Source organism: Berghia stephanieae, chromosome 1, assembly GCF_034508935.2.
Source record: "Berghia stephanieae isolate SIO BIC M18660-M18661 chromosome 1, UCSD_Bste_1.3, whole genome shotgun sequence".
NCBI classification, from domain to species: Eukaryota; Metazoa; Mollusca; class Gastropoda; order Nudibranchia; family Aeolidiidae; genus Berghia; species Berghia stephanieae.
In genome coordinates, this window is record NC_088360.1 from 45,403,077 (window position 1) to 45,423,419 (window position 20,343).

General features: G+C 34.2%; 2 protein-coding genes across 3 annotated transcripts in view; both read right to left on the minus strand.

The window, feature by feature from the left end:
• Positions 1–15,037, minus strand: part of LOC144975915 (uncharacterized) — a 111,409-nt gene extending 96,372 nt beyond the window's left edge. The window contains exon 1 of the mRNA XM_078920106.1: positions 14,843–15,037. The gene's annotated coding sequence lies outside the window, so the exon portion shown is untranslated. The remainder of the gene's footprint in view (positions 1–14,842) is intronic.
• LOC144975924 (uncharacterized) overlaps positions 1–20,343 on the minus strand; it is a 437,885-nt gene that overhangs the window by 307,691 nt on the left and 109,851 nt on the right. The gene's annotated exons all lie outside the window — the stretch shown is intronic.

Sequence of the window (20,343 nt, forward strand, 5' to 3'; positions counted from 1 at the left end):
TCGATGATTTATACGACTTTGAATTATATTTTAAAACCCTGCTGAGGTAAATCCACAGAGTTAAATGAGTAGTTTTTTTAGATAGACATTGACTGGTTATCATATTTTTTAACGCATTTAGTCAGTTTACGTCAGATATTTCTGAGCTTGATGCCAAATTGGCAACACATTTCCACCTCGTTAACTCGATTCCTTATACAAACTCAACTCGCGACAAACTGCAAACCCTCTTCATTCAACTCTGTCTTTTTATAATGCTTGACACACTTTCGAGACCCTCAAGAGTCCCAGCATGAAGTGTTTTCATCATGTTCCTGTAAAAATAAATTAAATTTAGTATCCTCGTTCGGTAGAGAGTTGATAAGTGCACTCATTGAGGGCACTCTTTATTTTTTGAGTGCACTCTTTATTTCACTTAAAACACAATTCTTATTCTCTCCTTGGTGACTGAAAATATCAAATGATAACATCAAAATCACCCTGATCATTTTCAATTCTGTAGATTCCGGAATTATAATAGTGTATAATATACTACAAATAAATGATTGTTACCCTACCTCTATCGATTAGTACTTTCTACCGGTTCAATACAACCAACTACATAGTCATTCTTTTGGGTAGCCAAATGAAAATATACCACACGGATTCAGAACGTATACTTTTCTTAGTGGATTAGGTGGTCTAACGATTAAGCTATTTTCATCCCCTGGAATTATGTAAATCGTGCCCTTGCTATTTATCTAGTTACATACTTACTAGATTGTGAACACATTGTCACATTATTGCTTTCTTTTGAGCTGAAGAATACGAAACCATAACATCTTTCTCCCAAACAACAATACAAAGATAATGGAGCGCTCTGGACTTTGAAACAATTTACACTAGAAAAAAAACACGGCTCGTTATTTTAAGTCGTGCAGTCATTTGTCACATTTTATTTAATTTTTTCAGACCCAGTATATGGTTTGTGAAAAGGTTTTTATGCGAGTGCAAGCAATTTTCTTCCTCTATAAACACTAAGACACCTGCAAGAGCACGGCTATAATGAGCAACTTAAGTAAAAAAAACATATGATTCTTATTATCATATATTCTTCGTATCAGTGATTATATATATATATATATATATATATATATATATATATATATATATATATATATATAATGTAAATTTTCACTCACATTTTTTGCCGAGACGACTCGTTTCTGTGTGTTTCTCACACTTCTTCAGTCGGCATAATCCATTTTGTCATGTCCGTAGAAAACTCAAAAAAAACCCAGACAATATGAAGGCTGTTTTGGAGTTTTCTACGGACATGACAAAATGGATTATGCCGACTGAAGCAGTGTGAGAAACACACAGAAACGAGTCGTCTCGGCAAAAAATATGAGTGAAAATTTACATTATATATTAGCTCTAACCACCATTATCGAGCACTTTCGTACCTACAAGTACCCACCAACACTCATATATATATATATATATATATATATATATATATATATATATATATATATATCATTGCCACGATTGGAGAGAGGAAAATGGGGCACAGGCATGAGTTGGACATTTCCATATCAATTCGGTTTAAAAGTGATCGTTATGAGTGTGCTCTATATCCTATATTATACAACTTGAAACTAAAGAGATCCATCGAGGTCTCGCATTTGTCAGGGTGGTAAATCAGGAAAACGAAATAGGGTATTTGGATGACACAATAATCCTCATATTGAGAGGAACATAAAACACACGAAAGATGTGTTGTACGGGAGGAACACACGGTGAGATTCAGGAATCGAGCAGAAAGATTTGTGTCAGCATTTAGGTTATTATATCATATTATATATATATATCGGGGGGGGGGGGGATTTGTTAACAAGTATTCCTCGATGGGTGCCGTAGCCTTCAAAAAATTATAGCTTGACTCTGGCCAAAAGGAGATGACTAAGAAAGGCAAGTAAACAATGATGTGTATTCAATAGCGCAACCAATGGGATCATTTAATTGTTTCCTTGGTCACTACTAACAACAACTCACATAACAGTCTTTCGATGTGCGTAGCCTTGTAAAGTCACGGTCAGTCTCAGGCTATGAGTTTACGAATTTACACCCAAACCTACTATCCTCAAGTTGAAACGCAGACATTCTGACCAGACCTTCTTAATTGACCGAGTGGAATTAAAATGTTTTGGTAGAATGACGAATGGCTGTCTGTGTCAACTACAATTAGTAAGTTGGAAAAGACTAAGGTGGTGTAAACTGACAAATCACTCTTTTACAATTTGACCAGAAAACTGTTAACCCCTTTAAATTCAGATCCTTTTCTGGTGTTTGTCTGGATTTGAGGTGATGCATTAACAATTTTACTTTCTTTATTCATTGGATGAAAAATAAGTTTTAAGCCCGAAATGTACGTGGTTGGAACTTTTTCTTTTTTTTCGGCTGTTACATATTCATTTTTTTTTATTTGTACATTATTTTTTATCCCCTCTATTGAACGATTAAAATCATCCCCAAACAACTAGCGATATCTTAGAAGTTTAAGGTATAGATATTGACAAGTTGGGGATCATTTTAATCCACTGATAGAGGCAATAAAATCATTCCTTTCATCCTAAAATATAAAAGCTGTTTTGACATTGAACAGGCAGTAAGGGATAAGAAAAATTAGTACAAACAGGATTTCCTTTTTTGTCTTCCCTGGCACCAAATCTAATTTATTCTCTGACGAAGGCCACGCGACAAAATGTCGATTGTTTTGTCTGGTATATTATGCCTAAATCTAGATCTACTTTTTCACTTGTTATTCTTCATATCAACCAATGTAAACACTCTGCTCAATGTGAAACTGCTTCTTTTGAGTAATGAAGCTTACTCTGCTTTCTGTAGCGTGAAACGACTAAACAAAAGTTGATGGATTAGGAGCCTACTGTATGACTTTCAGTTGGACTTATGTTAGACTAAACAAACTTATATTATGATGAGTGTAAATATAGATTTAGTTTGAGAAATTGTTAGAACCATAAATTAATATATAGATTGAGTTTGAGGGGTAAAAAGAACCACGAATTAAAATATAGATTGCGTTTGAAGGGTAAGAACCATTAATTGAAATATAGATTGCTTTTTAAGGGTAAGAACCATGAATTAAAACATAGATTGCGTTTGAAGGGTAAGAACCATGAATTACTAGAAGAATAGATGATCTTGTAAACGAGACATAGCGCTTACTCTAGGAAAACCAAAAAATCTTTTTCGTTCATTTCTTATCTTTGTTCACTTTGTGGCGCTGCGGTTGACATTGGTGTCGTTTCGGTCTTTCTTTGTTAAAGACTCAAATCTAAAATAATTCTCATTTGAAATGAATAACAGGAATTTTCTCATTTTTTAACATGCTTTTTCATTTAATTTTTATACAAAATGTAGTTTGGAGTGGGGTCCAAATTATTATAATGATAAAGCGCCTATCACTATTAGTTTTACATTGGAAAGAAACATTAGAAGTGATAATAATTGGTTCACGCGCCCTTGGTTAAAAATTAAAAAAAACAACAGAAAAACATCAAACGTAAGTTCACACACACACACACACACACACGCACACACACCTACCCACCCACCCATACACACACACACACATACACATACACGCATATATATATGTATATATATATGTATGTATGTATATATAATATATATATATATATATATATATATAATATATATATATATATACATAAACATGATGTAAACACGATAGAAAACAAAGAACAAGACCCAACCAATATTATTGAATGATTAGTTTTAACACCGATAACCTTAACTGCTTCTAACTATCATACTGAGATGAATAATGAATAAAATAAATGCCGAAGTCAGTGAAGAGCAAGCAGTATTTCGGAGCAATAGCGGAATCAGAGAGGCCATTTTCAACCTCATAATCTTGATCGAGAGACATCTGGAAGTCCAAAAAGATGTGTACGCATGTTTTATTGATTACTCCAAGGCATTCGACACTGTAAATCACAAAAAGCTGATTAGCACTTTAAGAAAAATAGACAAAGATGAGAATGACACCGCCATTATAGCAAGCCTGTACTGGACCCAAAATACCAAAATAAGAAGCGGGAATATAATATCTGACCCTGTGGAAAAGGTTGTGTCCTCTCACCGTGCCTTTTCAATTTATACACAGAATTTATATTCAGAGAAATAGAAATGATGCACGGAGTAATTGTGAATGGAAGAAACATCAATAACTTGAGATATGCAGATGATACAGTACTACTGGCAACAAACAAAGAAGATCTGCAGAAATTAGTAAATGACACCACCAAATAAGCAAAAATTATGGACTGAAAATTAATAATATACAGAAAACGAAAATAATGGTATTCACACGAGCAGAAGAAAAACCCAAAGCCATCATAACAGTTGTTGGGAAAGCAATAGAACAAGTACAAGCTTATACAGGACAGTACATCACAGAAGATGGCAGATCTATTGTAGAGGTCAAATGAAGGATCAGCATTGCCAAAATAAATTTCATGAAAATGAGAAAAATCCTCACTAGTTTAAAACTATTAACAAAAACAAAAGTACGTATGGCTAAATGTTATGTATGGTCCACATTCCTATATGCATGTGAAACATGGACCATAACGAAGAATTCTGAGAGTACCATGGACCAGAAAGAAATCAAACATTTTGGTTCTTATTGATGCAGGCCAAAGGTCCAGAAAACTGTTGGCAGAAGTTAAAATGAGAAAACGGACGTATTAGGACACATCCGGAGACACAACACCATCCAAAAGCAGTGCTAGAAGGAAAAGTAGGTGGCAGAAAGGCACGGGGCAAACCAAGGAAGTCCTGAATAGGAAATGTGGAGGCAACAACTGGCAAAAAGATAATCGACTGCTCGGTAATGATCCTTGAGCGTGAAGAATGGCATTCAATGACATTCAACCTCTGTAGGGAGATGGAACTCCGGTAAGGTAAGGTAACCTTTACAAGTTTAAAAGGTAAATTTAAATTCATGAATTATTCACGGTGTCTGAGAGAGTACCGTCTTCGCAATACTTTAGCTATAGTCAATTAATATTCCAACGATGCCATTCAGGAGTTTGGCTGTACTTCAAATTTCTCATCGCTCCTCAATTATAATGAGATTCTCTGTCAGGTACTCATGATAGGGCAATTTGTATTGAGTGCCTTACTCAAGGACACAAAGCATGGTATAAAATTGCGTTGAATGTGCACTCATTCGGTCACTGACCCTTACTGAATTTTCTTGACATTCACGTAGCTCTAACATGCAACATTTATTTAACAACAAAATTGGCTAGTAAAAAGTGAAAAATAAAATGCAACATGTATCGATATCTGATGATGACAATATTATACATTATTCTACCCCTGCCAATAAATAGTAACGCGTAATGATATCAAGTTTATAATAATACTTATGATATCGCTATCAAACTTTAAATCTAACTAAAATTAGATTTTTAAAAAAAGGTGCCGTTCAGATATGTATTTTATTATGTTGAGATAAGAAAATCAGTAGTCGTTAGAGAAGAAGCTTTTAAAATTTCTTACACTCTTGCGTTATGGAATGCGAACTTTATTCCTAGCGCGCACTCGCACTCCATTGGGACCACGTCCGGAATTCTAACAAGCAAGAGTAATATAATGTAAAAGAATGAACGTTTCGAGAAAAATAAAGCCTCGTTAACGAAATACAAGAAAAATACAGAAACTAAACACAAACGATGAAAGAAACATGAAGAAGGCACATAAGAATCATTGATATATTTTTAGTCTTGCTGGCTAAGGATCTGTGCTCGAAAACCTCATTGTTTGGATATACCGTTGCCTTGAAGTGTTTTCGTTTTGCCCGTTTGTTAAGGGTTTAACCATCCGGACTTCAAGCAACGTCCTGCACGCAAAAGAGATCAGATTACGAATTTAGATCTATGTTTACGTAGCAAAGATGCATAATTTCTCTTCAAATTCGGCATTGCCAATTAAATTAAATTAGAGAGGGAAAATGTGGCATAAGGAATTCACATGTGCAAGGTGTAAATATCTAGATCTAGTTGACATCACAAAATTCATTCATCCCTTTGTAAGTGACGTAAAATCATGTCTAATTTTAGAACGGGAACTCCTTTGGTTGCAATAAGGAAAGCAAATTATACCTCATTGCGAATTCAAATTCGGCAAGAGATAGTAGTGTGAAAACCATAAGAGGCTGCGTAAAAGAGATAAATAGTGTTGCTATCCAGTTTCTTTTTAAAGAAAAAGTAAATAAAATGACACGCCTGCTTGGTATTTTCAAACTTCCCTTCTCCTGTGACTAAACTATTGCTTATCAAATTATGCCAGCCATGCTTGTAAAGTGTTTGACTAACAGTTACTTTCATAACAAAAATGCCCCGTGGATAACTGATATCTGTTCACAGTAAAAGACTGGAAGAATGTGGTTGACTTGAGCCCGTTCTTGTGTGTCTTCTTGCATCTTGTAGGAACTTGTTGAATCGTTCAGGGGTCATGCCACCTTTCACTACTTACTGCAAACATCATCGTGATGTTTTATCCCTTGACGACCGAGACAACACGATAATCCCGAGAACTTCTTTGAGAACGACCCCTTGTTCTTTTGTCCACAAGTTGATTGTACTTACACACAGAGAGCCCGGATTCTTTTTTTTATTTTAAGAGGAAGAGATTTAGCCAATACTCATAGTTTGTGGCGCTGCACTGCGTAGAGGCCAGAGTTATCTTGGTGTTTTCTCGAGATAGAATTAAAAGAAATATTCCCGAATAGATTATGAATGTGGGTAATTTATCTTTATCTTTACCGATGCTACTGATATTTAATTACGTTTAATGATTATAAGGGTGATAATGATGATGATGATGATGATGATGATGATGATGATTGCTAGTATTATTATTATTATTATTATTATTATTATTATTATTATTATTATTATTATTATTATTATTATTATTATTATTATTATTATCGTTATTGTTCTCATTATTAATATCATCAATATTGTTATTTTTCACCCTACTATAGCAAGACGAAAGTATTATTGGAGAGAAACTCATCAACAACATTATTAACCGCTTACATAATTTGGATATATAAATATTATGATTGTTGACCAGCGAAATAAAAGCAAATAATTGATCAGTGTCTTTCATTACGGTTTTTATTTCGCACGTTTTCTTATAACCTTTATTGATGCGAGTTTTAACGAACATGAATAGCTACAATGTTTTCATGCAAAGCGTGACACAAAAAGTTTTAATTAATTGCCTCACACAGAGAAAAAGACACAAACAATATTTTCTTGTAATTTTTTATTTAAGCAAGTTGCTGTATTTCACTTTAAATGATCCTTTCCTTATTAACAATAATGATTTGGTAGTAGAGAATTATATGTAGGGGTTTTGTCGTGAACTAACAACGTGAATAGTTTTCAGTAATTGGCTCAACACCCGAATAACTATCTATTCTCATATTTTCCAAGAATAAAGTGTTGGATTAAATTTTAAACAATGTCTGTCCTGTAAATGGTGTTTTATGGCAGAGAATTATAATTTGTAAAGATAATACTGTTGTAAGATAACAACTGTATTGATGCTATACGTTTTAGTAAAAAAAATTAAAAACTCCGGATAAAACGTATCAATATATAGATAGTATGCGCTTGGCTAAGAAGCTCACAACATTGCCATCCGGAAGTATTACGGACAAAACGATGTGTAACCTTAAACGTTTATAGTCTGGTTAATACAGTTTAGTGAATATTACTCATAGACGAGGATGGTAAAAAACAATAACGATGGCCCGAGTGACGTCAACTTCGATCTATCTATATAACTGTGTGTAACCTTGAACGTTTATAGTCTGATTGATATAATTTGCCCCCAAAATGGCTGTTTAAAATCATAAATAGAGAGCTGAGTGATGTCATTTTAGTTCCCTCTATAGGTTTTAACGAATTGGCCCACGTGCTGAGATGCAATCTTTCCACGATTTTTCGCCAAAAAAAAGTGTTTGATGAAATCCTAAGTGGTCTTTACCAATGTTAGTGATGGTTTGTGGTAAAGAATTATTAATGCTTTGCGTTTAATTAAAAAACTCATAACATCCGACGGCCGGATAAAACGTACCAATACACAAGACACCTTAAACGTTTATTGTCTGATTAATGCAATTTAATGAGAACTACTCATAAAAATGGCTGACTTAGAGCAATTACAAAGAGCTGAGTGAGTAACGTCAATTTTGTTCTATCTTTATTATATAGGGATATTTTAGTAGTTGATTAATATACATACATAGTTTTCAATTAACTTATCTCAATATCTGCCAAGAACAAGGTGTTGATTTAAATTTCAAACGATTCCCGCTGCCTTTTTAATGATGGTTTTTATGAAAGAGGATTACAGTCTGCTATCGATACTGTAATCTCCTCTTTTTAAACAGCTTTATTGAGTGGTTTATTTATGTTATTTACACTAAATAAAGAATGAATTCCTGAGATTTTCATGAATTTGGGATGTAAACACCGTACTCATCCATCAAAATGCCATTTCGCCTCAAGCCACTTTATCTCGTATAAAATATGATAAGATCATAATATATCTATATAGAATTGATTGTCCTGCTCTCTCTTTCTTGTTCTTTGTTTTGTTCAGCTCATTTTTTGTTGTCGTTCCCTTTCTCCGATTTCTCTCTCTTTATTTCTGTGCTCTCTCTCTCTCTCTCTCTCTCTCTCTCTCTCTCTCTCTCTCTCTCTCTCTCTCTATTTCTTTCTTTCTTCTCTCTCTCTCCCCCTCACACCTACACTCTCTTTCTCTCCTCACCCACTCTCCCGTCGCCATATTTCTCTCCACTCTCTCTATCACTCTTTCTCTCTTCTCTCTCTCTCTCTCTCTCTTTCTATCACCCCCTCCTCTCTTTCTCCCTCTCTCTCTCTATCTCTCTCTCTCTCCCCCCCTCTCTCTCTCTCTCTCTCCCTCTCAAGCATTTATATGTATATATATATATATATATGTATATATATATGTATATATATATATATATATATATATATATATATATATTATATATCACACCACTATATTTACTTTCTAACAACGTATATATCAATATACCAAGTCAAGTCAACCTTCTGTTTAATCTCAAGGCGCTCCCATTGATAAATCTACCAATATATTATGTAACGTCCATTTGTAACCAGGTTTGAGAGTTTCTGCCAAGATGAGGGTCGTGTAAATCAATCGATATTTGAAGGACGTGTTTTCTGTCCAAATTTTTAAATACATGTTTTTACAGAGTACGGCAGTATCCGGTTAAGTAGGGATCGAATGACATGTCTACCTACAACCATTCTCTATCATATTATCATCTTAATAAATAGCAAGGGGGATGCACCATCAAAAGAAAAAAAATCGTTGCCGTACTTCGATCAATATGGTTCTATGAATATTTTCTGTCGCCTGCTACAACGGGTCGCCACTAAATCATATTATTGCCGTGGAAGCAATACAAAACACAACAATAATAATGTTAAATAAAAACAAAATAATAAAATTCCTTTATTCATCCCCATGGGGAAATTTGTCTTTAGGGTTTATTCCAAGGGAAGACTGGAATTACCCAGGGTTCAGCCGCAGAGCAGCGCCGCAAAGTGAGCTAGGGAAAGGTGACTTGCTCAAGGCCACACAGCGCGGCTGGTGATCGAACTCGGTACCTTTCGGGTACGAATCAAAGACCGTACCTCTGAGCCACGCTGCTGACGAAGATGGCGAGCATTTCCTAAAATATCTTCTTTTCAGTAACCCTATTTGTGATATAAAACGATTCCTTTTTGTAATTTATTTATTTTGAATGAAGCAAAATAGTTGTTGATTTTGTTTTCAATGTTCGTTATAATTTTATTATTTTCCTTTTCTTTTTTCAAGCTCAAAGAATTTATCATGTTTCCCTGGTTTTAAAATATCTACATTTATTTCGCATTACCTACTTCACATTTTTAGAAGTTTCACCGGGTCGGTCATCAAACTTTTAACAAAAAATATGATATTTCTAACCTTTTCTATAATATTTTCATTTTACATAGAAAGTATGATATTTTAAAATATAAATCAAACAAAACCTACGTACAAACATTGTTTATCAATTTCGTTTATCGTAATGATGTCATAAAAAGCATTTTGAATCCTATTTTTTTTTAAATGTCATTTACCTAGCTGTAATATAATCACATATTTCTATAGTCACAAAAATTTGCTTTAGATATGTGTGTGAAATTCTTTTGTATTGGTAAGGATGTAATTTCAGATTCCCGATTCTCTTTTATCATAACTTTATAATTGCACACGACACTCGAGTCCATAATTGAAGCTATTTTATGACCGATGCAACTGACAATATTATTATCTATTAATTACGTTCAATGATTATGAGGATGAAAATGATGATGTTGATGATGATGCTTATCAGTATCAATATTATCATAATCATCTTCATCATCACCAACATCATCATTAACCTCATCATCATCATCATCAGCATCATCATCATCATCATTATCATCATTATTATCATCGCTATTATTATTATTATTATTATTATTATTATTATTATTATTATTATTATTATTATTATTATTATTATTGTTATTATTATTATTTTTATTATTATTATTATTATTATTATTATTATTATTATTATTATTATTATTATTATTATTATTATTATTATTATTATATTATTATTATTATTATTATTATTATTATTATTGTTCTTATTATTATCATTAGTATTATTATCATCATCATCATCATCATCATTTTATATGGTAGTCAATAATAAAGACTATTTAATTTGTCTGTGTAATGTGGTTTTGTGTAATTATAACAATCGCATCACAAAGTATATTCTTCGCGACTTTACACTGAGGTAACCTAACGCCTCCCGAGTCTTTGGCGATAAAGGAGTAACCGATCGCTTGTTCTTTGAAGAAATTCTATCCCTCAATATCGATTATAAGATCATTCATTTCGGATTGTTGTGCTGCTCGGAAAGATTTTTAATATTAGGAGATCACCTTGTCAACGGGACAATATTATATTATATCGCATGAGAAATATTGGATTCTTTGATCGGACTCCATCTTACGCATGTTTAGTTCGTTTAAAAGGCTGCACCACAATTTTTATCTCCTGATTAAATGTGACTGTACATACAGGGCGGAACAATTAAATTAAGACGGGACTAAAAAATGAAATTGCCGTACATGGGCAAAACACATTTTTGTTTTGTTTTGTTTGTTTTTGGGGGGTTTTTTTGTTGTTGTTTTTGTTTGTTTGTTTTTTTTTGGTTTTTTTTTTTTTTTGGTCAGAAAAAAATGGCCTTAACCACTTGGTTGATGAACTCTGAAAGACACGTATTTAAAAAATTAGCCAAAAAACTCGTCATTCAAATATCGATCGAATGAAATGACCCTCTTCTTGGCATAAACTCTCAAACCTAGTCACAAATTGACGTTTCATGATATATTCGTAGATTTATCAATGGGAGCGCCTTGAGATTAAACAAAAGTTTGACTTGACTTGGTATATTGATATATAAGTTGTTAGAAAGTAAATATAATGGTATAATATATATATATACATACATACATACATACATACATACATACATACATACATACATACATACATACATACATACATACATACATACATACATACATACATACATACATACATACATACATACATACATACATATATCAATGCTTGAGAGAGAGAGAGAGAGAGAGAGAGAGAGAGAGAGAGAGAGAAAGAGGGAGAGAGAGAGAGAGAGAGAGAGAGAGAGCGAGAGAGGGAGAGAGAGAGAGAGAGAGAGAGAGAGAGAGAGAGAGACCTAGTGAAGTGAGGTATGATTATTAAGTCAAAGGTCATAGGACTGTAGTGAGTGCCCCTTCTCTCTCTCTCTCTCTCTCTCTCTCTCTCTCTCTCTCTTCTCTCTCTTCTCTCTCTCTGTCTTCTCTCTTCTCTTATCTCTATCTCCTCTCTTCTCCTCTCTCTCTCTCTCTATCTCTCTCTATCTCTCTCTTTCTCTCTCTCTCTCTCTCTCTCTCTCTCTCTCTCTCTCTCTTCACAGTTTATGACAACACATGCGCGAGCTTCTCTCTCTCTCTCTCTCTCTCTCTCTCTCTCTCTCTCTTTCTCTCTGTGTGTTTGTGTGTGTATGTTTGTGTGTGTGAGTGTGTGTACATGTGTGTGTGTTTCTGTGTTTGAGGTATTGTTGGGCGTGTGTAGTTTTGTGTCGGACAACAAAGAGGGGATATCATCTATCAAAACAATGAACAAAAATAAAATCATAACAAGAATAATAAAACCGTTGATCAAATTTATTCACTGTAATATCGCCTGACAGGCTTGTTAAGTTTTGCTGTTGGGGTTAGGAACCCCTTGTAAAGTGCTTTCAGCATATTTAGTGGATATTGGTCAAATGCTCAAACAGTCTGGGTTGTTTTTTTATTTTTATTTTTTTTTTATTTGGAGGGGGGGGGGGGTGGTTTTTTTTTTACACCGAATTGTCTTCCCTTTATATATTAGTTTTAATATATTATCATCAAATCACACTTCAGCTTAATGCGGGAAAGCATTTCAGTAAAATACTCACAAGTTCTGACAGAACAAAATCGTAACCATTACACAAAACCATGTCTAACCTTTAAAGGTTACAACAACAACAAAAAAGCTAATATTTATGCTAGTTGACGGTCTAAAACAATAACAAAAAGACGAGTGCCGTCAACCTCATCATTTTACATAACTCAACATAGTTTCAAACTATTTGACAGGATGATTGTCATTTAATCGATCGATATTTGAAAGATGAGTTTTCTGGCCAAATTTTTAGATAATTGTCTTTCCAAAGTACGGCAGTTAACTGGTTAAGCAGGAGATCTCTCCCCGACATAACAGGGTTTTAATATGAATGGTCACGTCATATTGTCTGATTCCTAACACGAAATCTGCTCAAGACTCTTGAAACTTCCAATTTTCCAATCGGTTAACTTGATTTGTTTGACCGTAGGTTTGTTTACAATTTTGATATACAACGTAGAGTGCGTTTACACAATACATTTCTTGGATAGAACAAATTAATAATGAAATAGCAGCAAACAATAAATACAAGTAGATATTCATTGATTCGCCATGTTCATTTAACTTCATAATACTTCATATTATATTATTTCCCTTTCAAGATAAGTGATGAAGTCACAGTTTCATTTCACACAGGGACAGTCGCATGCAAGGCGGCCCTTATAGATGGAACGAAATTGAAGTCACTTAGCTCTTTGTAATTGTTTTTAAAGACTACCCTTTTTGTGATCAGTTCTCACTAAATTCTATCAATCAGATTATAAACGTTTAATGTTGTACATAGTTTTCTGTCTTGATACATTATATCCGGGTGGCGGATTTTGTGAGTATTTTACCTAATGCATAGCATAAATATGCTTGCATGCATACAATAAATTGAGGTCTACAGCAGCCCCACATCTGCCAACCAATGAATTGTGTTTATAAAGTGTTTTATTAAGGAAAAAACACAACATCAGAGCCAGGGGTTTTCAATTATTGCTACCCATTCGGATATTATGTAGGCTCAAAATCGCTCCATCCTGTCAAAAGACAAAGCACCATAGCACTGAGCCATTGGCACCACAAACGTGCTCAGAGTAAAAGCGTATAGTTTGACTCTATTGCACCCATTGATTTATTTATGTTATGCTACGATGGAATTTTCAACGTCTAGTTGCTTACTTGATTTAGCGTGAAAAAAAGCCCTAGTAATACTGATTGATTGCAATGTTATGAATTAGAAGCTTGTGAATTGTAAAATACATTCCACTATTGCGTGGAAAGAAGGAGGAGGGGGTGGGTATTTCTGACATTGTTTTGTACAGATCTAGGTAATGTCGGACGCAAGACCGACCTTCTATAGATAGTATGCGCTTGGCTAAGAATTTCATAACATTGCCATCCGGAAGTATAACGGACCAACACACAAAACTGTGTATCCATGAACGTTTATAGTCGGGTTTTTACAGTTCAGTGAGCATTACTCATAAACGCGGATGGCAAAAAACAATAACAAAGACCTGAGTGACGTCATCTGCATACTATCCATTAGCTTGGCCACAAAGTCCTTCTTTTCTGAGTAAAAGAATACACAGAACAGAATCATTTGTTGACCTTTTTTGAAAGCCATAGAGATCTAATTATTCTTTGAAGTCTTTTTGACACGTTCAGGGTTACTTCAATTGATCGATGTTTAAGATAGAAGTTTTGTGGCTAAAATTGTTCTCGGAATACGTCAAATTTGTGTGAAGATAAAAATAATTACGAAGGTGCGAAGTTGACGTCACTCAGCTCATTGTTATTGTTTTGATACAACTAGTTGGCGAAGTAGTTCTCACCAAATTATATATCACCAATCAGACTATAAACGTTAAAGGTTACACACATTTTTGTGTGATTATAATATCTGTAATATGGCTTGTGGTTGTTGTGAGTATTTTACCTAACCGCATAGCACCAATAACAATCGTAACCGTTGAGAGTTTGACTGAGACCCATGTTATCAATGGAATTTTAAAATTAAAACTTTTCTAAAAAATAAGAGTTAAAATAAATTGCTGGATAAACAGAATCCACTAACCATGAACAGTTCATAGGGTCAAGCTTCAGATTTTGCTAGATATACAACATTAAACAGTATCTATCCACTAACCATGAACAGTTCATAGGGTCAATCTTCAGATTTGAGACGATGTAATACAGAATACATTATCCCCCAAAAAAATCCAAATTTTCCAAGAAATGAGAAAGTATTCAGGTGTTGATTGAAATCGCCAGTGGCAACACAACGTAAAAGAATTAGAAAGCGAGCGCCGCAGTCATTCCGTCATATAGAATCAGAAGCAATGGCTTGATTTAATCGAGGTACAGCGATGCGACTCCCCCGTCGCACGTGCATGCAGAAGAAGGTGAGCTGGCATTGCTGTGAGCAAGCGGTATCGGGAATCGCCGATCAGGGGAGTGAGTGAGGAATGTGGTTTGTTAGATTGTAAAAAATGGAGTGTTAAGGAGAATAAAGAGAATGAGTGAGTACGACTGAGTAGTTAAATCTTTAGTTAGTTTATGAAAAATTGTGTGTTTCCTTCCATATCCCCCTACCACTATATACATATTTGTGTAAAATATTATATCATATCGTTGTGTAGTGAAAACTTAGATATCACTTCCTATCAAGGCATGTTTTATTTAATAAACTTTACTTGTTATCGTTCCCATTTCAAATATTAATATGGAAGTGCGTTGTTATTAATGATACAAGGAAAATAAGCGCAAACAGAACTTAAGAAGGGTGTGTAAACGCATTGAAAAGATTGCTATGATATTGAAAGATAAAAACCGTGTGATCCAGAAAAAAAGAAGAAAAGTATGCTGATGTAAATATGAATATATTCCAGAGTGTTTGCGCATGATTGTGATAATAAAGGCGCATGGAACATGTTCACTTTACTGCTAAAGTATAGTGAAAATATTGGTAAAGGAAGAGGAAAATAAAAAGTATGTTTTTTTATGAAACAAAATTGACAATGATTGAAATAATTCTTCTGCTGGTGAAACTGTGATATATTATGTATCAGGTAGTATAATGAATCAAAAGTGTGAACTGAAATGAGAATATTGACATTATACCAAATTCATTATTCATATTGTTGATAAAGAGGACATCCGAAACATATAATCATATTTTACATTTGTTAATAGAACTAAATTATCATTCTGAGTCTTTTCCACCTTCGACAAGGAACATTTTAATTCAATGTTCGAAAATCTGCATGGAGTATGGGATATAAACAATCTGAGAATCTTTGTGTACGATATGGGTAGTCCTGGACGACATCGCAGAAATAAGAAGGACTTTCACGCGAATGAGTAAAGTATACACTAGTAATACCTTTTAAAACCCGTGTCTAGATGCGCCCTGTATATACGTATGTGTATGTGTATGAGTGTGTGTGTGTGTGAGTGTGTGTGTGTGTGTACATTATTTTCATGCACGAATTCATGAAAGAGAGAAAGAAAATGAAATTGCTAATTGCGGATCGAACCTCAAACAATTGGGGCTACTACAGAACGATGAGGACAACGGTGACGACGACGACGACAATGATGATGATGATGATGACGATGACGATGATGTTGATGATGAGGATGATGATGATGATGATGATGATGATGACGATAATGATGATGATGATGATGATGATGATAATGATAATGATGATGATGATGATGTGATGATGTGATGATGATGATGGTGATGATGATGATGATGATGATGATGATGAATTTTTGTAGGATTCGGGGAATTACGAGTGTATTTTTTAAATAGGTAATTCCGTTATAGGAAAAGTTTCATAGTTTTCAAATAAAATGCAAACAATGTAAAGCTACTCGTATATGAAAGTTGATAAAAGACAATAGTTATATTAATGTACTCTTTGCTACGATATTTGTTTGTTTCTATCGCATCATAAAAAAGAGAAAGTCGAATCCTCCATACCTACTTGCACTTATTTGCAGGTCTGATAACCCAATTCTTTATGGGCTCATTTTTGTAATGGAAATCTCACAAATGACGCAAAATAGTGTCCATAACAAGAACAATGTTAAACTAGGCCCATAAGTCGGTTCGGATGTCAGACTTGCCTATATGTACACGTCACTCCTTATTATTTCTCTTTGAAATAAATTGAACTTGTTATTTACTTCATGACTGTGGCTATGTGATTTTGTGATATGACACTTGCTTTCGGATCGGAATGCCTGGGTTCGAGCCTCGCTAGGCGCATAGTTGAGTCCTTGGAAAAGGCTCTTTAGTCACTCTTTACTCTCATCCCGTGCTCAGGTGTAAGATGAGTACCTGTCCCTTAACAGCGTTGTCTCTCTTAGAAAAAATGGTAAAATTGCCTAACAGGCATCGTGCCTTGTTCTACATGTTACGTGTCGTTGTCGATCGGTCCCTTTGTAAAGCGCTTTGAGCGTGTTTAGTGAATAATGCACTATATAAAAGCTCGAGTTTTTTTGTTTTTATTTTTTAATTTTTATTTTGATATTTTTTAAACACTAATATTATGACTCCAGATAGGAAATCTAAAGTCTGGATAATCAGGTGTACCTTTAATGCCTAGTGCTCGGCTATAAAAATATCAAATTAAGAAATTAAGGAGCAGCGACTGGTGTAAGACAAAGACATAAAAATGAGTGTATGAAACAGTACCAGTACCAGACGAACCAAGAGAGAAAAATACTAGGATAAAAATAACCCCAGAAATACCTCAGACCTCCTGATTACTTGTATTTTTATTTCCTGCTTTATCTGGTACTGTTTCATACATATTTTTTCATATCTTTTAGTATGTTTTGATGAGCCGTAATGAAAGTGCAGATGTGATATTGGGTGACTATGAAACCCATCTCAATTTAAGTCGTACGATAATCATAAATATATTAAATGTGGCAGACAAACGATCTATTTATACAATTAAAAAAAAAAACATCTCCTCCAACATAAAGACAAGGTTAACCTTGGTAATTTCCCCTTCACACGCCTATGTGTGAGATTTTCAGAGACATGACCCAAGTTCGTTCATTTTTATCATTAATTTTGTAGACTTTTTCTTTTTTTTTTACCTTAACATTAGACGTCGAATGCGCATGTAAAAAAAGCTAGAAGCCCTCCCAAAAACATTCACAACAACAAAACAAAACTCTGATTTTTTTAAAGCATCGGAATCCACTGCTGATCTACCTTGGGAAACACAAGAAGAAGGAGGAGAAGAAGAAGAAGAAGAAGAAGAAGAAGAAGAAGAAGAAGAAGAAGAAGAAGAGGAGGAGGAGGAGGAGGAGGAGGAGGAAATACTATTCAATTTTTAAAAACCAAGGGAGAATATAATGAATATTGTTGCAAAATATTCTATTTTTAGGATTATCTCTCTTTTATATTATTGTGCTTCTCATACATTTCTTAACGTTCAGATATGCACTTCAGATCCGTAGAGTATTATAATTACCAACCAAAATATTGGAATAGCAATTTATCGTTTAAGTCATCGTCATCATTATCATCGGCAGCACCTCTTCTTTTATCCTTCTCCTATTTTTTCTCCTCCTCCTCCTCCTCCTCATCCTCCTCCTCTTCTTCTTCTTCTTCTTCTTCTTCTTCTTCTTCTTCTTCTTCTTCTTCTTCTTCTTCTTCTTCTTCTTCTTCTTCTTCTTCTTCTTCTTCTTCTTCTTCTCCTCCTCCTCCTCCTCCTCCTATTCCTCCTCCCTCCGCTTCCCCTTCGTTTTCTTCTTTTCCTTTATCACCAATAAGAAAAACAATGTCACCGCCGTCATAGGGATGATAATAGGAATAAACAGTTTACACACATAAAAAAATAAAGTGATGTGTTTGAATGACAATAAGATTTATACGCACCCAGTTTTACACGGGATTTAGAGTATCTGAGTTTCAATCGCCCTTATAGTCTAAAGTTTTGTTATCTAAAATACCTACTTGTTATAAATAAGTCAGTTACAATTTTGCATTGGTGTGTCCTCATACAGATTTGAGAGATAATTATAGCGTTTGCACATGGTCCGTTAGATTTTATTTTCATGAAAGATATTGCACTTTCCACACTTCTAAGCCATTTCGCCACCAAATAGTAGGTACTAATATTATGATTAGTTAATCAAAAGATTTTATGTGCAGCTAACAAGTATCCGAGAGACATTTAGACAAAAGAAACTTATTCAACTAGAGAGCAAATCTAAGAGCAATCTGTTTCAATTTGGCACTAAGAAAAAATACTTATCTGACACAAAAAGAAATACTTAAATTATAACTCAAGATTTAGAGAAAAATGAAGTATCTAATGATTTACAAAAAAATACAATTCATCAACTCTAACGAGAAAACCCAATCATCTGACTGTTCCCTTTTTGAAAAATATTCAAGATATTACATTGGGTAACTCGTGCCATGGTATTTATAGTGAGTGTGTGCGATGCGTTTTGACTACCATATCAGAAAATATATACAATGGTCTTATTCCAGAACAAGGGCACAACGCCTCAAGGAAGGAACAAAATTTGATGGCGAATGTGGAAGAGAAAACGAGGTTCGAAAAATATGAAACAATAACACAATTATATTTATTAAATAATGTATATAAGTCTAACATTATATTAATATTTTTTTAACAACAGACCTGAATGTTTAGCATGGGTATGGATTACTCCGACTTAATAGCAATTAGAGACGATGGGCTTCCTAATTTTACAACTGGAAAAATTTTGAATTAACAGGGGACTTAATCCTAATCGTAAACCTATTTTTACACCTTATATTTGTTGTCTCCCCTACCTCAATTTTGTCGCCTTTTTCTAATACAGAATTTGAAAATGCAATTCGCATGCCTTGGTGTGAACAGACCAGTAGGTCCCAAGACAATGATAATATATATAAATAATATTTCTATTGCTATTTTGTTCATACAACTGTGCATGGGTAGCAGGGTCTTTTTATACCACGCGAAAGTAACTCGAGGTGAAGAGGATGGATGCGTCAATATATCATATCACATTGTTCACTTAAGACGGAGTCCCATTATCGAGCAATCTTAAGCAAGTTTCATACATGGTTTGTTTTTTGTTTTGTTTTGTTTTTATTTTCGAGTTGAAAACAGTTGATTTTTTTAAAATGAATACTATTTCATGGAGATAATATCTTCTCATAACCGCAGTCATAACATGCCTAATGCACTCACTAATAACGCCATGGCACGAGTTACACATCGTGTAAGGGATGTAAGCCTGCATGACAGAATCATTATCAATATTTTATAATATCATCTCCCTTAAACTATAAGTAAACTTTGCATTTGAATTTGCTCAAGGAGAAGTGAAGTAGGTAACATGAATTTGATGAAAAGCAATCCACTTTCAACATCTTGTTTGGTTTGGATTGGGGAAAGGGCGGGGGTATTTGAACAAGAAACTTAGCCATAATACGACTAAGACTGACTCTCCTTGGGACCGGACGATCCTGGGTTCGAGTCTTGCTCTGAGATTTGAGTACTTTGAAAATGCTCTTTACTCAGATTATTCTATCGCCATCGTTTAGTGTAAAAGGACGTGTGGCTGTTATAAGCTTTGTCTCTGAAAGAATTGTAA